This window comes from Oryx dammah, unplaced genomic scaffold (genome assembly GCF_014754425.2).
Source record: "Oryx dammah isolate SB20612 unplaced genomic scaffold, SCBI_Odam_1.1 HiC_scaffold_25, whole genome shotgun sequence".
Taxonomy (NCBI): Eukaryota; Metazoa; Chordata; class Mammalia; order Artiodactyla; family Bovidae; genus Oryx; species Oryx dammah.
In genome coordinates this window covers 9,261,986-9,275,420 of record NW_024070209.1, presented here as the reverse complement: position 1 = coordinate 9,275,420, position 13,435 = coordinate 9,261,986, and the positions used below count along the sequence as shown (strand labels likewise).

General features: G+C 47.2%; 1 protein-coding gene across 2 annotated transcripts in view; it reads left to right on the top strand.

The window, feature by feature from the left end:
- Nucleotides 1–221: 221 nt before the first annotated feature.
- FHL2 (four and a half LIM domains 2) overlaps nt 222–13,435 on the top strand; it is a 47,817-nt gene continuing 34,603 nt past the window's right edge. Inside the window, exon 1 of one of the 2 annotated variants that reach the window (XM_040223829.1) lies at nt 222–314. The gene's annotated coding sequence lies outside the window, so the exon portion shown is untranslated. Of the gene's footprint in view, nt 315–3,940; nt 4,017–13,435 lie in introns of those variants that run through there. The other variant, XM_040223833.1, reaches the window with a different exon arrangement.

The window sequence follows — 13,435 nt, the reverse complement described above, 5'->3', positions numbered from 1 at the left end:
GCTTCCTGGTGCTCTGGTTCTCCTGCCCCTCCCACTGCATCAGTAGGTGCCAGGCCTGGGATGTCCTTGAGGCTGGAGGGCCAGATGGGGAGCTGGCAGTCCCTCTCATCTAGGGGCTGAGGCTCCTTTAATTTGCACACCTTAAAAGGCTTGCAGCAGCCAGGGACTGTGTTCTTATCTCCTGTGTGCTGGACAGACCTTATTTATAGCCCAGCTGGCCAGCCACTGCCTGCACACTGGGGCGAACCCACAGGCTGGTGGCCCCCGGCTCTTGTCACCCACCCTGGTCAGGCTGGAAGGCAGAAACAAGACAGGTAAGGCGCCCAGTTCTCTCCTCTGTCCCCTCCCTCACAATCCTTCCTCCGTGTATGCACAGCCTACACCCTAGCTGTGCAGGGGTGTGTCCCAGCCCGGGGAGGGAGCTTGCTGGCCCTGTGGACTGCAGACCCCAAGCAGGGACCCCGAGGATAGGCAGGGGGAGCTGGCTCCCCTGCAACAAAGCTCCAGCTGTTCCCAGAGCCACAGGAGGGACCCAGAGAGAACACGAGAGCACCACTGTGCCTCTTGCATCTTACTGTCTCTCTCTCAGTGAGAATCAGGAATTTGCACTGAGTTTTGAACACCAGAAATCTAAAAAAAAAAAAAAAAAAGAGGGGGGAGTGGGAGGAAGAAAAAGAAAAAAAAATTAAATCAACATTGAAAGGGGGAAAAACTACAGTGCCCTCGAGCCGTTTCTCCCTGACAGTATTTCCGGATGGCCTGGGGTAGAAAGGTCAGTTACTGATGAGTCTGATTATGCTGGGGAAGGATGTGTATGCAAGATGTCTGGTTACGGCTGATAGTTCAAAATTACAGATCACTGTGGTATGCTTTCAAAAGGAAATACATTAATAACTTACTAATTTCTAGAGTGGGATACAGGCAAAAGGCATAGTACTTCAGTTCAGTTAAGTCGCTCAGTCGTGTCCGACTCTTTGCGACCCCATGAATCGCAGCACACCAGGCCTCCCTGTCCATCACCAACTCCTGGAGTTCACTCAGACTCACTCCATCGAGTCAGTGATGCCATCCAGCCATCTCATCCTCGGTCGTCCCCTTCTCCTCCTGCCCCCAATCCCTCCCAGCATCAGAGTTTTTTCCAGTGAGTCAACTCTTCTCATGAGGTAGCCAAAGTATTGGAGTTTCAGCTTTAACATCATTCCTTCCAAAGAACACCCAGGGCTGATCTCCTTTAGGATGGACTGGTTGGATCTCCTTGCAGTCCAAGGGACTCTCAAGAGTCTTCTCCAACACCACAGTTCAAAAGCATCATAGTACTTAGTAATGCTCTAATGTTCAGGCCAACTGCGGGATAACGTTAATACTGATAGAATGGCACATACCTGATAAAAGGTATAACAGGTATAAACATCCTCTAGCCAGACCCTGAGCAGGGCATTTGATCAAGTCCAACCTAAGAAGAAAAAGAACTGGGCTCAGTTATTTAAAAATAATTCTGAGGTCAAAAGAGAAATGGATATCTGTGTTATTGGGCTGCTACTTTATCTCATGTGAAAAGTGAAAGTGGTAGTCACTCAGTCGTGCCCTACTCTACGCGACCCCATGGTCTGAAGCCCACCAGGCTCCTCTGCCCATGGGATTTCCCAGCAAGAATACTGGAGCGGGAACAGTGCTATTCCCTCCTCCAGGGGATCTTCCCAACCCAGTGATCAAACCCTGTACTGCAGGCAGATTCTTTTAGAGATGTTTGTTTCTTGAGGAATGCTATTTGAGTCTTGTTTTATTGTTGGGTTTATAACAACAAGATGAGTTATAATAAAGTCAATTATATTTTGGGATCCATTCTATCATTAAAAATCTTTTGTTTTTAATGGAGTAGCCAACTAATCAACTCGAATGATTGCACTGTGGAGCCCCTTTTTAATATTAAGGAAATCTTAATGTCACACTCTCATGCAAAGCTGAGTACTTTCCCATAAAGTGTACCATGACCGCTCACCCCATCTCACCTGTCTTTGAGGCCATTTTGAAAATTTGGATTTTGTCATCCTGTTAGTGTTTCTGATGAGCTGGGGTCCCTGAGGCGGGGCCACACATTTCTCTCTGCTTCCTTCAGCTCCACACAGGCACCTACACGCTTCCTGTTGTTGTTCAGTTGCTAAGTCATGTCTGACTCTGTGACCTCACGGACTGTAGCAGGCTAGAATCTTCTGTTTCCCACTCTTTCCTGGAGTTTGTTCAAATTCATCCATTGAGTCCGTGATGCTCTCTAACCATTTAATCCTCTGTCACCCCCTTTCCCTTTTGCCTTCAATCTTTCCCAGCATCAGAGTCTTTTCCAGTGAGTTGGCTCTTCGCATCAGGTGGCCAAAGCACTCGAGCTTCAGCATCAGTCCTTCCAGTGAATATTCAAGGTTGATTTCCTCTAGGATTGACTGGTTTGATCTCCTTGCTATTCAAGGGACTCTCAAGAGTACCTAAAATACTCCTGTGTGTGTGCATGCATGCTAAGTCACTTCAGTCATGTCCAGCTCTTTGCAACCCTATGGACTGTAGCCCGCCAGGCTCTTCTGTCCATGGGATTCTGCAGGCAAGAACACTGGAGTGGGTTGCCATACCCTCTTCCCGGGGATCTTCCCAACCCAGGGATCGAACCCATGTCTCCCATGGCTCCTGCCTTGCACACCGATTCTTTATCATTGAGCCCCCAGGGAAGCCCAAAACACTCCTCAGCTCTGTTCAGTTCAGTCACTCAGTCGTGTCCAACTCTTTGCAACCCCATGAATCACAGCACACCAGACCTCCCTGTCCATCACCAACTCCCGGAGTTCACTCAAACTCATGTCCATTGAATCGGTGATGCCATCCAGCCATCTCATCCTCTCTGGTCCCCTTCTCCTCCTGTCCCCAATCCCTCCCAGCATCAGGGTCTTTTCCAATGAGTCAACTCTTCGCATGACGTGGCCAAAGTATTGGAGTTTCAGCTTCAGCATCAGTCCTTCCAATGAACACCCAGGACTGATCTCCTTTAGGATGGACTGGTTGGATCTCCTTGCAGTCCAAGGGACTCTCAAGAGTCTTCTCCAACACCACAGTTCAAAAGCATCGATTCTTTGGTGCTCAGCTTTCTTCACAGTCCAACTCTCCTATTGGTCCCTAACACACCCCATATTTAAAGATAGATGTCCAAAACGCACTGATTTTAAATTCTCTTCTCCTCATTGGAAAAGACCCTGATGCTGGAAAAGTTTGAGGGCAAGAGGAGAAGGGGGTGACAGAAGATGAGATGATTAGATGGAATCACTGACCCAATGGACATGAGTCTGAGCAAACTCCAGGGGACAGTGAAGGACAGGGGAGCCTGGCGTGCTGCGGTCCATGGATTCACAAAGAGCAGGACATGACTGAGCAGCTGAGCAACAACGAAGGCTTGGAGACAGATTTCTTTTCTCCTGAATCTTTACCGACTCAAGTGAGCCCCCCTCAAACATCCCCCTCTCTGTACAGGGCTTTGCGCTATCCTTCAGGCAGGAACTGAGGAATGCTTTCCCTCCTGGTCAGCTCTGCAAATGAGAGTCTTCATGGAAAAGGGAAAAGGCAACCAAAAAAGCACAAAGCAAACCACAGCAACCTGTGCCATTTCCCCAAGAAGGAAGGGCTGTGTGGGTAGAGCTCTGGGGGGAGCGAGACCCCACACTTCCCCTGCAGCGTCTCCCTCCCCACTGCATAATTCGCTTTCCTTCTATGCCCCCAAATAAGTTAAAACACGCAGCCTGAAGACCCGGCCCCTTAGGCCTTGTTTCAGGGTCTTTGCAGCTGTGCTGGGCTTCCAGCCTCTTCCTGTAATTTGGGCGGGAGGGCCTGGGGGGCGGCGCAGGGGTGGGGGGTGTGCTCATGGGTTACCCCCACATCAAAGACTGCCTTTTGTGTGACTGCTGCCCAGGGGAAGGGAGAAGAGGGGGTGCAGAGCTGAAGGGAGCAGGCCGTCCGGGAGGAGAGAGAAACACACTGCCAAGGTGTTTTAATAGACGTGCTGTTCTCGTTCTTGGCCATGTGTTTCTCATTCTGATTTTGGTTACTCTTGCCTTGAGTCATGGAGCTCCGTTTCTCGGTTTAGGTGACTTAGACACAATGGCTTTTCCTTTTTTATGACTTCATTCATTTTTGGCTCTTCTCGGTCTTCGTTGCTGCACGGGCATTTCTCTCACTGCGGTGAGTTGAGGCTATGTTTTGTTGTGTTGTGGATGTCTCATTGCGGTGACTTCTCTTGTTGTGGAGCATAGGCTCTAGGGCCCATGAGCTTCGGCAACTATGGCTCCCAGGCTTTAGAGCACAGGCTTAGTAGTTGGGGTGCTTGGGCTTAGTTGCTCCACAGCGTCCCTTCCCAGACCAGGGATCACACCCGTGTCTCCTGCATTGGCAGGCAGATTCTTTACCACTGCAGAAACTTTGCTACTGGTTTTCTATCTCAAAAATGAATACTGACTTTTTTAGGGTGGGGCTGGGGATGGTGGTAAGTGACCAAGACAGAGAGTGTGTCGCCTTTTAGAAGGCAGGAAATTCCCTCTCCCTCTTCCTGATGGAACTAGAGAATGTCTATTTCCAAAACCCAGGGGACTTTGACCAATACAGATGGTAGAACACAGCATCCACAATGGAAGAGCTGATGGTGGGACGGTGGGGCCCTTCTGCTAAAGAGGAAGCAGCCCTCTCCCCAGAGGCGCAGGACACGGGGACAAGCAACCCCCCACTGCAGGAATATGGTGGGCACACCCTAAGGCTCAGCAAGCACTTCCCCTCTTCTCCTCTAAACTGCAGACAGTTATATTTGTCAAGTGTCATGAAGTATGCTTTTGAGATCTTCGAGTGGCTTCTGAATAGCTGACAGTTGAGCTCCTGTGTCCAGTCTTCAGTGAGCTTCCCCATGACCTGTGTTGGCGCCCTATTGCTCTCGCGGGCTTTCCTAGCATCCAGGTCTCAGGAACCACCTGAAGAGTGAAAGTGTCAGTCACTCAGTCATGTCCGTGCAACCCCATGAACTGTAGCCTGCCACACTCGTCTGTCCATGGTATTCTCCAGGCAAGAATACTGTGGTGGGTTGTCGTTTCCTACTCCAGGGGATCTTCCTGACCCAGAGGCTGAATCTGAGTCTCCTATACGGAAGGCTGAGTCTTTACTGTCTGAGCCACCAAGGAAGGCCAGTTCTGGGAACTACCTAGTTCTGTGGCAAAATATAGAAGCGTCTTTACTCCTCTGGGGGTGAAGATCAGAGAAGGGGAGGGAAGAGGGGCCCAGGGACACCACTGCCTGGATCTGGCCCATCTGAACTGCAGGTAAAGGGCAAGAAGTGACAGAGAAAAATTAAAGCCCTGCTACGGAAGACCTCACCATAGTTCCCTAGCCACCTGGGGAACACAGTGTCTGCTGAATGGAAAAGTCACATGAAGAACAGTCAGACTGCAGAAATTTTGGGATCTTGATCAATGCAACCCATACAATTATTGTCTCAATCAGCCATCAAATAAAGAGGACACAAAAGTCACCCTCAAGACATAATTTGATGGCCATCTTAAACTGCAGACCATATTTAATTTCACTGAGATTTCTTTCATCTGGGGCATTCTGTTGTCAGAGATAAGTCACATCTGTTTGGGCAAAAGGAAATTGGTAGAAAATTTATTTTAATAGTCTTGATGCTTTTAAGTGGCTGTGGACTGATGTCTAATCTAGAGCTATCATCCTGTAATGAAAAGGTGAATCAAAACATGAGGAGACTGAGAAAAAACATAGTCTGTCCTTGTGCGTGACCCGGGGTTCACGTCTCGGTTTTGCTTCCTCCATGCTCTATCTTCTCTGAGAAGCAGCACTGGCCACATACGCCGGCCCCAGCCATTCCCACATGTGTCCGCACGTGACCTTCATCTCCGCATCCACCTTAGCACCAACTTGGGAAAGCAGGGAATTCGTTATCTTTTGTTATTCTCACCAGGGATGTACGAGCTCGTCATTGTGCTGTGTTGTTACTCAATCATGTCCGCTCTGCGACTCAACGGACTGTAGCCCACCAGGCTCCTCTGCCCATGGGGTTTCCCAGGCAAGAATACCAGAGTGGGTTGCCATTTCCTCACGCAGAGGATCTTCTGACCCAGAGACTGAACCCGTGTCTCACGCGTCTCCTGCATTGGCAGGTGGATTTTTTACCATTGAGCCACAGGGGAAATTCAGAAGTAAAAATTTAATGTTGACAAGTACCTGAGATGCCTATGCAACAGCTCTCTTTTCCAATGATATATCTGTGTGAAGCTGCACTATACTTTGACTGTAAACACATCTCTCAAAAGATGAAACGTAGAAGCAGGTATGAGACCCCCCCAGCCATCCAGCTATCTTCTACTAAGAGTAATACATGAAAGAGATTTGCAAAATACCTTTTTATTTTGGCTATACAGTAGGTCCTTCTTGGCTATTTTATTTTTTTAACTTTTTATTTTATATTGGCTATAGCTGATTAACAATGTCATGATAGTTTCAGATACACAGCAAAGGGACTCAGCCATACATACATATGTATCTATTCTTCCCCCAAACTCCCCTCCCATCCAGGCTGCCACATAACACTGAGCAGAGTTCCCTGTACTGTCGAGTAGGACCTTGCAAGTTATTCATTTTAAATACAGCTGTGTGTACATGCCTCCCAAACTCCCTAACTATCCCTCCTCCCCATCTGGAAAGTGAAGTCTTACCACTGGACCACCAGAGAAGTCCCTTTGTAATTTTTAAATGAATTAACTTTTTGTTTCTCCATTTTAATTTTTAATGTAGTAAAAAAAAAAAAAAAGCTATAGGACTAACCCACAGAAACAAAAACTCTCCTTTGGGATCCTGAATAATATTAGAGTGAGTGAAGGGGTTCTGAGAACAAAGGTTGAGGATAACTGGCTTAATTAAACTTGAAATTGATTAAATATGATTGCACACATGGAGTTTCAGCTCCCTTAACGTCCCTCACCTACCCCATCCTGTGAAGCACTTTGTCAGAAGCACATGTTTGGGCTTAAACAATCTAGACAACGGGACTGTGCAGGACGTATCCTTATTGCCAGTAACCCCTGCTGCTTCCCTTGGGTGAAGACCACAGAGGAATTCTTCAGGGGAGCTGGAATCTCTTGTGCCTTTGAGGAATTGGCTTCGGTGACTATCTTTTGTTGTTGTGCTCTATTTTAGGAACAAAAGCTCATCAACCTTATTTTCCCAACACAGACTGATGTGGTTTTCACAGACAGTTTTTGTTCTTGCAAACAGATTATTCCACTGCCTATTGTGGAATCACTTTCTTTGTCTCTCTCTTAAAAAAAAAAAAAAACAGTTATTTTCTTTATTTTTGGCTGTGCTGGGTCTTCATTGCTGCATGGGCTTTTCTCTAGTTGCAGGGATTGGGGTACCCCAGTTGCAGCGAGCAGGTTGTCCTTCAGTGGCTTCTCTTGTTGCAGAGCACAGGCTTTAAAGTACAGGCTCAATAGTTGTGGAGCACGGGCTTAGTTGCTTCATGGTATGTGGGATCTTCCCAGATGGCGGATCAAACCTCTGTTTCCTGCATTGGCAGGTGGATTCTTTACCACTGAGTCACCAGGGAATCCTTCTTTCTCTCTTTAAACGCATTAATAAATTTTATTCTTTAAAGACTATTTCAATTGTCTTTGCTCTGATTGAAATAACTATTTCAATTGTCTTTGGGCTCTTCCCTGGTGGCTCAGATGGTAAAGCATCTGCTTACAATGGGGGAGACCTGGGATCGATCCCTGGGATGGGAAGATCCCCTGGAGAAAGAAATGGCAAACCGCTCCAGAACTCTTGCCTGGAAAACCCCATGGACAGAGGAGCCTGGTAGGCTACAGTCCATGAGGTCGCAAAGAGTCAGACATGACTGAGCAACTTCACTTTCACTTTGCTCTGATAACAGGAATTTTAATTCTTTTTTATTGAGTAGATACCAATGAACATGGTTGCAAAATTCAAAAGGTACAAAAGGAGGAAGACAGTAAATCCCCTGCAACGAACGAGTTCTAAGAGTGCATTTGTAAGTTCAATTTGCTCCTTAAGTCTGAAGAAGTTAACCTAGGTACCCAATTAACAAAATCTGCTACAAAATACTGTACTGTAATAGATTCATAATACTTTTCATACAAATAATACATTAAAAAGCAAGCACAAAAAATAAGGGAAGCATCTTTAATCTTATAGTTCAATACCTCTAGAAAAACAGTAGTACCAGTTACATCACTGCTACCCTTGTTTCTGGGCATGAAATAAAGATCTCATACTATTGTCCTCTGTTTGCTGTTCAGTTGCTCAGTCCTGTCTGAGTCTTTGCAGCCCCATGGACTACAGCACGCCAGGCTTCCCTGTCCTTCATCATCTCCCAGAGCTTGCTCAAACTCATGTCCATCAAGTTGGTGATGCCATCCAGCCATCTCATTCTCTGTTGTCCCCTTCTCCTCCTGCCCTCAATCTTTCCCAGCATCAGATTTTTTTTTCAAATGAGTCAGCTCTTCGCATCAGGTGGCCAAAGTATTGGAGTTTCAGCTTCAACATCAGTCCTTCTAATGAACATTCAGGACTGATCTCCTTTAGGATGGACTGGTTGGATCTCCTTGCTGTCCAAGTGTCTATCAAGAGTCTTCTCCAACACCACAGTTCAAAAGAATTAATTCTTCGGTGCTCAGCCTTCTTTATGGTCCAACTCTCACATCCATACATGACTATTGGAAAAACCATAATTTTGACTAGACAGACTTTTGTCAGCAAAGTGATGTCACTGCTTTTTAATATGCTGTCTAGGTTTGTCATGGCATCCAGTCCCATCACTTCATGATAAATAGATGGGGAAACAGTGGAAACAGTAGCTCGCTTTATTTTGGGGTGCTCCAAGATCACTGCAGATGATGACTGTAGCCATGAAATTAAAAGACACTCCTTGGAAGGAAAGTTATGACCAACCTAGGCAGCATATGAAAAAACAGATATGTTACTTTGTCAACAAAGATCTGTCTAGTCAAAGCTATGTTCTTTCCAGTATTCATGTATGGATGTGAGAGTTGGACTATAAAGAAAGCTGAGCGCCAAAGAATCGATGCTTTTGAACTGTGGTGTTGGAGAAGACTCTTGAGAGTCCCTTGGACTGCAAGGAGATCCAACCCGTCCATTCTAAAGGAAATCAGTCATGAGTGTTCTTTGGAAGGACTGATGTTGAAGCTGAAATTCCAATGCTTTGGCCACCTGATGTGAAGGGCTGACTCATTTGAAAAGACCCTGATGCTGGGAAAGATTGAGGGCAGAAGGAGAAGGTGATGACAGAGGATGAGATGGGTGTATGGCATCACCGACTCAATGGACATGAGTTTGGGTGAACTCCGGGAGTTGGCGATGGACAGGGAGGCCTGGCGTGCTGTGGTGCATGGGGTCGCAAAGAGTCAGACACGACTGAGCGACTGAACTGAACTAAATTTGTCATAGCCTTTCTTCTGAGGAGCAAGAATCTTTTAATTTTATGGCTGCAGGCACAATCTGCAGTGATTTTGAAGCTCAAGAAAAATAAAATCTGTCACTGTTTTCATTGTTTCCCCATGTATTTGCCATGAAATGATGGGACTGGATGCCATGATTTTAGCACAACCACTTATAGAGGATGCTTGCATGTAACAATGTACACCAGACGAGTGAACTAACTTGTGTGACTGGACGTGTAAACACATATTCACATCTTTGAAAATTCTCAACTTGAAGGTTGTATGTGGGGGACTTGATGTAGTGAAAAGTGATTCATCCCCCATCTTCAGGCTCAGTCTCCTCCGCAGAAGCAGCTGTGATCACCAGCTAGAGATTCATTTAACTTGGGAATGACCAGCCCTCTCTGATCTCAGCCTTGAGTGCTCACTGGTGTGTGTCTTGTGTGAGGCCATGTTGACACTGATATCTATAGACCCAAGTGGGCAACCCTCACCCACAGGATAAAACTCCCTGAGGTGGCACTTGAGATTTCCACAGCCCGCCTGCACTCCCAGCCTCTTTCCTGGCTGCGTCACGCTTGATCTGCCACGGGGACCTGGGTGCCCTGTTTTTGTCAGCCAGCTGGCCACTTCATGCCCGACTGTCAAGACTCAGATCCAGTGATGTCTTCTCCAGAGGTCTTCCCAGGACCATGTCTCAGTCAGTCAGTCAGCATTCTCCAGAAATAAATCTCCAGGGATTTATTATTGGGGGGAAAAATGGCTCATGTGCTTATGAAGCCCGAGAAGACCCCAGCCCGGAAGAGTGAATTGACAGATTACACCCCAAGAGAGCCTGTGTTTCAGGTCTAGTACAAAAGCAAGATGAATACTGATGCCCCAGCTTGAAGGTCATCATGCAAAAAGAATTGTCTCCTCCTCAGGGAAGAGGCAGCCTTTTTGTTCTCTGCAGACCTTCAGTCAGTCTGATGGTATCTAACAGTAGGATGGGATCTATCCCCCATAGGGAGGGCAAGCTGATTAACTCTACAGGTCCCTATACTCATCGCATCCAAAACCCCCAGAATAATGTTTAACTGAATATCTGGTCAGCCTGTGGCCCCACCAACTTGACACATAAAATTAGCCATCACAGACCCTCAAGTTGGGCTAAGGGCCTTTTGTATTCTCATCACTTTCTATGAATGCACTTTTCTGTAATTTTTCTTAACCATCTTTGGTTATAAGTGTACACTGTAGTAGTGTTAGAAATATTCACAGTGTTGTACAACAAAGCTGCAGAACATTTTCTTCTTGCAAAACTGAAACCCTATATTCATTAAACAGCTCCCTGTCCTCTTCCCTCCCCAACCCCCGACATCCACCGTCTACTTCCTGCCTCTATAAATTTGAATATTGTAGATCCCTCCTATAAATAGAATCATTCAGCATCTGTCCTTTTGTGACTGGCTTATTTCACTGAGCATAATGTTCTTAAGGTCTTCCCCAGTGGATCAGTGATAAAGAATCCTCCTGTTAATGCAGAAGATGCAGGAGACACAGGTTCAATCCCTGGGTCAGGAAGATCCCCTGGAGGAAATGGCAACCCACTCCAGTATTCTTGCCTGGGACATCCCATGAACAGAGGAGCCTGGCGGGCTGCACTCCATGGGGTCACAGAGAGTCGGACAGGACTGAGAGTCAGACAGGACTGAGTGCGCACGTCTGCACAGCAACGTCCTCAAGGGTCATCTGTGTTGTAGCTTTTGATGAATGGAATTCTCTTCCTTTTCAAGACTGCATAATCTTCTGCTGTTTGTAAAGACCATATTTGGTTTATGTATTCATCTACTGGTGAATACTCGGAGGAGGAAATGGCAACCACTCCAGTATTCTTGCCTGGAGAATCCCATGGACAGAGGAGCCTGGATGGCTACAGTGCATGGGGTCAGCAAAGAGACACAGCTGAGCCACTGAGCACTGTGAATCTTTGAGTTGCTCCCATCTCTTGGCTGTTGGGAACTCTACTGCCATAAATATACAAGTGTTTCTTTAGACTCGGCTTTCGACTCGGCTTTCGACTCCTGAATATATACAGAGGGGTGGGATACGCTTCCTGTATCTTAACCCAGATGGGATTGTATTGGGATTTCATCTCTACCGCGCTGGCACCCTCCCTTCCAGTTGCGCTGGACTTTGGACTCTGGGAGCGATAGCCTGGGCTTTATTCATCTCAGTGGCTTGCTGAGGATGACTCACTCGGCAAACAACAAGTTCCTGCTCAATCACTTCCTCTTGCCTCCTCCCACCTTCAATCCAATGGCTCTGAGAAGGATGTCATCTGAGCTTTTAATATCGAAGCAGCGCCAAATTCCAGGACCCTTCACACATTTTTGAACAATCGTTCACAAGCCGAACCAGGCAGGAGTCAGCTTGTACTCTTGGCAGAGGAGAGAGCTGAGCTGCATTATCTGCTCCTTGGAAAAGCACAGCGGGGCACTTCCAGGCGGCTCCGGACCCCGGGGGAGGCCAGACAGAACTGGAATGCTGCAGGCAGATCTTTCATCCCCTCTCTGCCTCCTCTTTCTGGGGCGAAGAGTCCTCCATAGGCACTTCAAAAATAGTATCGCATGATTTACTAGCTTCCTAAATAGGTCTCTGTAAGAGCAGTCCAAGTGCGAACTAACCTGGTTAGGCCTGGGCACAAATGTTTTAACCATTTCGTTCAACAAGGATGTAAGTCACCATGAACTTGAGGCCACTCCAAGCTGGTAGAGGCCCTCTCTCTTTCCTCAGCTGCCCTCCCAATGGGCTTACAGTGTCCTGGCGAGTGTGAAGCTAAGATGTAGGGAGATTTGGGGTAACTTCAGCTTTGTCCTCGGATTGGTTTGTGATTATTCAGTCACTAAGTTGTGTCCGACTCTTTGTGACCCCAAGGACTGCAGCACACCAGGCTTCCCTGGTGTGATGCTCAAATATCTCCTGGAGTTTGCTCAAATTCATGCCTACTGAGTCAGTGAGACTATCTAACCATCTCATCCTCAGAAACCACCCTGATTTCCAGACATCGCTTGTGAACAGTGGCCTTATTTGCCCTCAGAAATGAAGCAGCCATGGGACTTCCCTGGTGCTCGAGTGGCTAAGACTTCGCCTTCCAGTGCAGGGGTTGCTGGTTCGATCCCTGGTCAGGGAGCTAGATCCCACGTCTCGTGTCCAGAAAACCAAGACATAAAGCAGAAGCAATATTGTAAAAAAAACTCAATAAAGGCTTTAAAAATGGTCCACATCAAAAAAAAAAAAAGTCTTAAAAAAAATGAAGCAGCTAAAGCAGCCCTCTCCCACTTCTATAGTGGAAGCTTCCTTTCACTTGCTCTTGCCACCTTCCCACCTTCCTTCCCCCACTTCTGTCTGTCTGTCTTGCCAGCACTGTCCCTTCATGCATCCCTTGCAGCAGGCCCCTGCAGCCTCTTCACTGGGTCCCAAAGCTTTCCCTGCCACTACATCCAGCTGCTTCCTGGCCCCAACAGGAGGGACTCCACAGTCACCCTGGCCACCACGGACTCCCACCCCTTCTCTGCTCCCCTGCATCAACTTGACTGCAAGGCCCACCTCACACTGCCTCCCCTCCTGGTGTTTCACGCAGAAAGGAATCCTCCCAGACCCTGAATCTGAATCCACACCCATCTCACCTTCCTCTGCCAAACAGGCATCACAACGGCAGTCAAAAATAAATAAATTAATTAAAAGGAGAAAGAAAGAAAAGAAAACATGTTGAAAGGTGATGGTGAATCAGGGATAACAAGTGGACATCCATTGACTCTGAGTGTTTCCTTCAACTGCTTGCAGCAGGTCCTGGGGACTCGAGGGACCCAGTATCCACGCAGGGAACTAGATGCCCTGCCAAAAACAGGGAGGAAGATGGAGTTGAGCCCATGCAAGTTTAAAGAGGG